Consider the following 6,000-nt stretch of genomic DNA (forward strand, 5'->3'; position numbering starts at 1 on the left):
TCTTTTTCTAATAATAAAATTTAATATGCAAATTATTTACATAAAATGTATTCTCAAAGGAAGATGAACCAAGTAACAAGATTTTGTTTCGGAAAACAGTAAATAATTTGGCACACAAATCTCAGGGGTTGAAATGGTAAAAACATTGGTCACCTGGTTTTATCAAACGAGGCAGTTACATCTATGTTGGAATGGCATATTTGTCGTTGATGGATTCATAAGTACGCTTTCGCACCCGATCGGAACGGAGACATTCAAATATCTCCTTCAGGGAGATTGCTAATTTATATGTATGTGACTGTCATTTAAGTTAGAGGTTTAGCTAGCTATAAAACCAGCTTAATAATCCATTTTCAACATAGAAAAATGCCTGCATCAAATCAGGAGTATGACAATTTTTATCCATTCATTTGATGTGTTTGAGCTTTTGATTTTGCCACTTGATTGTAAGCTTTCCGTTTAGAATTTTCCTTGGAGTTAAGTTTTTTTTTGTGATTTTACCCATTTTTATACACGATAAAAAAATCATTTTTGGCTTCTTAGCAGCCTCATCTCGTGTTGCGTCAAGCAGATTCTCCGGTTACCATATCTCCTTAATTCTATATCAACTAATGAGGTTAACAAAAATTATTAAAGAGGTCAAAGGATTTGATTGTGTATAGCCCTAGGCCTGGTGCAGTATGCATTTTGCCATTTATTCATAAATATGATACACATTTGAAGTATATCTATGACGGTACCGTAGATTTTCATTCTCAAGAACACTTACACTGTAAACTAACCTTTATGGAAGGCAAACTATGCGGATACGCGATACTGCACGTAAAATTAGACATGTTGATGACATATTTAAAGAAATAACACAATCAGTTTCTACACATTGCTCACAACAATGTGTGAAATATTTTGATCCTGTGAAGATGTATTTAATTTCAAAAGCCACATAACTGTATAGACGGTGTTAACTATTATAATTTCAGACGTGCTGGCACGCATACAGAATCCCTAGTTTATACCATCTTGAAGAAACATGTCAGTTAATTTTATGTGTGAAGACAATTAAGTTTTTAAAAAAAAATTTGAAACAAATAACCCAAATGTTTTGCTACATTTACAAATTTAATGATTTCTGACATTTACACATGAAGGCAGTCACGCTTTCTGTTCGCTTGCTTGTTTTGTTCTTAATCAAGTATTTCTTAGAAATAAATGAATCAATAGGACTATTGGCATCAACCAGTATCTTGAGACAGTAATTTGTGCAGAAAGTATTGTTTTAAGATGTTCGCAACTCACTTTTTTGACGTCTTGTCAGATACTTGGAATCCTCTATTTTATCCATGCAGTGCAAATAACAAATGTTCCTGCTAATCTCTACTTTTCTTTACATAATTTTATAACATATAAAAAAATTTATATAATCCTAACTACTTTGTCATAGTTTTTGAAAAAAAAAAGAAGTTATATATTTGAAAAAAACTAGAGAAAATCAGTTTCGGCTAAATTTTCAATGGCTCTCGAAAACAAGAACAAGGATCCTTTATTTAATCAAATAGTAAATTTCTTTATTCAAAGATTATCAACTAATAAAAGTCTTTTAAAAAGGTTATCATTTGAAACAAAGTAGCCAACATCCTTAATTCGAAGAGTTCCATCGTCAGAATAACTTCTTTTTCTAATAATAAAATTTAATATGCAAATTATTTACATAAAATGTATTCTCAAAGGAAGATGAACCAAGTAACAAGATTTTGTTTCGGAAAACAGTAAATAATTTGGCACACAAATCTCAGGGGTTGAAATGGTAAAAACATTGGTCACCTGGTTTTATCAAACGAGGCAGTTACATCTATGTTGGAGTGGCATATTTGTCGTTGATGGATTCATAAGTACGCTTTCGCACCCGATCGGAACGGAGACATTCAAATATCTCCTTCAGGGAGATTGCTAATTTATATGTATGTGACTGTCATTTAAGTTAGAGGTTTAGCTAGCTATAAAACCAGCTTAATAATCCATTTTCAACATAGGAAAATGCCTGCATCAAATCAGGAGTATGACAATTTTTATCCATTCATTTGATGTGTTTGAGCTTTTGATTTTGCCACTTGATTGTAAGCTTTCCGTTTTGAATTTTCCTTGGAGTTAAGTTTTTTTTGGTGATTTTACCCATTTTTATACACGATAAAAAAATCATTTTTGGCTTCTTAGCAGCCTCATCTCGTGTTGCGTCAAGCAGATTCTCCGTTGTGCTTACTGGAGATTTTTCAATGTTCTTTGTTTTTGACTGTTGTGTGCTGTTTGTAGTGTCACCCTGATCATGACTCAGTTTTGTTGTCAAATACTTCGAGATACCTGGTCTTCTGTCAAAATTTCTAAGATTTTTAGGTTTTTCCTTTTGCTGTTGGTAATTTTCTTTTCCGGCGGACATACTTTCCTGAGTACCAAGGTTCAAATGAGAAAGTTCCATGTCACTCTCTGAACTACTTCTACCCTTGGTATTCAGGAGAGGATTTGTCGAGCTTTTGGAATCGACATCACTATCCTGGAATGATGCATCGTTATCTTCAGTTTGTTCATTGGTCTGTGTACCATTTTCACTTGCATGGAAAACGTCTGGATTGCAGACACCCTCCATGTTGGTCATACATATATTGTCTTCCTCAACAAAGTGTTTGCTATGTGCCCTTTATTTAGCAATTACTACATTTCATATTTGGGAGGCTTATAGATGCTTGGCCAAAATGGCTGATAGTAGCCCAATAATGGCCTATTTTCAACGACTTTGACAGATGCGGATTGAAAGGTTTGCATATGGCTATACGTTCACCTGTTCTGCAGTTTGTTAAAAGATTGTCAGTTCTGAGTGATTATCTCACATTTGCTACTTGAGGTTTCAAGAGTTCTTAAGATCTGCTGACAGAGGACCATTTTTGACTCGTACCTTCATAGCATTTGGTTCTTCATTCATGGTTAACTTTGGGTTACTGAAGTTCAGGGTTATTGATTTTCATTGTCGAAATATATTCTCCAGATGCCTCGAACTCTCTGTAACCCAATTAAAGCTCTAACTGGTACCTGCTCTTCTATTGCTCGATATACCTCTATATTTATTAGCAATGGTCGTTGACCTAAATGATTCATATCATTTTCACCAAAAACGTGTGCTTCGAGAAGAAATATTGGTTTAACATTACCAATCTTGCAGTCATCATTTTTGTTTTTGTATTTATTTTCATCTCTAGCTGCTTCGGCACAAGAGGTGGCCATTTTGTTTTCTTCGTTTGGATTTTGTTTGTCTTTACACATCGATAAGTACTAAGTTATTTGTCAGTTTTTGAATGTTGTAGTCTCAAAAGAACTATAAACATATATTGCATACAGTCTTCAACAATTCATAGCATACTATTAGCTGCAATCTTTCAAAAAAATCACTTTTTTGCGGAACTATGAAACACTTATCACCTTGGTTCAAAGGCCATAACTCGACTCGTCGAGGAGGTAAAATATCAACAACTTCACAACATACATACGTACCCTTATTTTCTATAGTTTCCTTCATCAAGGTCGGTTCACTGAGTGGAACCTATGTTTGTTCCTATTGTATTTATTGTTGATTGAAAAAAACAATTATTAATGGGCACAAGCAAAATGTAACTCGCAATATGAAATACCAAACAGTCTCAAATAACAGTTAATTAGATCAAATAACAAACAATTCTTATCAGTGGCTAAAAAATTGTGAAGTGTATTGGTATGTAGACAAAGAGAGACAAGCCATACTGATAATAAGATACAAGATACAAAGTCAGGTTAATGTACTTCTGAGGATTGATTTAATTTGCTAGGACATCTATCTTATTCCAAACATCAACAATGTGTTGAATTATCTTGTTTGTTAAGACTTAAATATTCACATAAAGTAAAATGAAGTTTAATTTTTAAATCTATAATTATTTGGCAATCGGGTATAAACGGATATCAAAAAGTTTAATATAAACCTTTTTTTTGGTAGCAAAAAACGATTCACCAGCCAAGTATTCAGCCCTTATGTGTTGAAATCAATTATTATTGTATGTAATAACTTTAATTTCACTGTTTACAAAATAATGATGAATTACATAGAATTTTCTTAACAAAAAATATATCACCTTAGTTAAGCAGATCAAAACCTTTTGGAATTTTGAAATCTCAATGCTAGTCAATGTCATATTTTATCAACAATAAGAAAATACCGTTTTATTTTTGCTGAGTTTTTTTTATATAATTTTTAATCAAGCACGTATGACGAAGAAATGGTTGATCCTGGTATCTTTGAAGAATTTAATTACAACAACTGGGTCGATGCAATTTTGGTGGATGTTTTCATCCCGACTGAGTGGCCAGAATTTCTGTATTGACATGAGTTATCATTGCTTTGGTCAGGCATTTGCATTTTACCAAACTGAGAATTTTACGAAATCGTGAGAGTTTTCTACCAAAGGAAAAGATTACCCTAGCTGTATTTGTCAAAAATGTTTCGAAATTTTTAGCCATTGATGTTCTACCACTTCGTAATATTAAAATATCCGTTTAACGTTTTTGATTTTAGTTGGGTCTTTTAACACAAAACGCTCATTTGGAATAAACATGTTTAATCCTGGTATCAATATATGAACAGTTTATTCGATACGTATACATCAAGCGCTACCGAATTATAATTTTTACCGGATTTGTAATAATATTAGCAACACGACGAGTGCCACATGTGGAGCAGGATCTGCTTATCCTTCCGGATCACTGGAAAGAACCCCCAGGTTTTGGTGTGGTTCGTGTTGCTTAGTGTTTAGTTTTCTATGTTTTGTCTTCTGTACAAGTATTTGTCTGTTTGTCTTTTTACTTTTAGCCAAGGCATTGTCAGTTTATGTCCAATCAATGAATTTGACTGTCCCTTTGGTATTTTTCGTCTCTCTTTCGGGGGCAAACAATTTAAAACGTTTGACATTTCGACAAGCCTTGCTTGACAATTAATATTTTATTATTTGATATTATTTTTAGAAAAAGTTTTTTTACCTGACCGAAATAGTTTCGGTAGTCTAATATTCATCGTTCCGGTTGTTTGAAGTTCATTTATTTCAGAAAAACAAATTCTTTATCGCATTGTGTAATAAACCAAATGCAATTACATTTAAATACTTATTTAAGAGAGAACTTCGTTTCACCAACTGTAAACACCTTAACCGGAAATAAGTTATTTATTTCGTACATACACATTTTGTTGCTATAAAACAGTAAATTCACGATGAAAGTTATAGTCTAACGTGAAAATACATTTCCCAATATTGCAACACTTGTTAGCACAGTTCAATGTTTTTTTACATGCAATTTTGTTACGTCAGGACATAACAATTAATAACATGGATTTTAAATTCATTTCTTTGAAATATGTTGACTCAGACGCGTAATATTTTCCTGTTACTTCAGCAGGATGCTGAAAACATTGCATTTTAATATAATCGTATCGACAGTTGCATCGGACAAAGGTTCTTGAAACATTGTACATGACATTGTAATTGATTTAAACAAAATCAAATCAAATGCCAAGCTGGATAAACATATTTATTTTGGAAGAATATGTATAAACACTAGTATAAACAAAAAGATCTCTGAAACTGGCAAAAGACCTTTGTAACATTTTGTTGTCCATTAATCTGATTCACACCGCCAATAGAGAAGTTAGTTCAACAGATAGTATTAAGTCCTACTGCTATTGCTGCTAATATTAGTGCTCATAATCGTGAAAGATATTTCATGGAACACTTGGCAGAACCAGTACTATAAAATAATGTTTAATGGACAATAATGTAACAGTGAAGGAATATCATGATTTTCATCTTTGAATGATGTTCCAAAGAAACACAGAACAGACAAATGATTTGTTGATTTTTTTTTGTGAGTGTCGAGCAAGAAATGCTGAGTTAACAAAGAATATGCTCACTACATTAGTAAAAGCAGCTTATT

Source organism: Mytilus trossulus, chromosome 3 (genome assembly GCF_036588685.1).
Source record: "Mytilus trossulus isolate FHL-02 chromosome 3, PNRI_Mtr1.1.1.hap1, whole genome shotgun sequence".
Lineage (NCBI taxonomy): Eukaryota > Metazoa > Mollusca > Bivalvia > Mytilida > Mytilidae > Mytilus > Mytilus trossulus.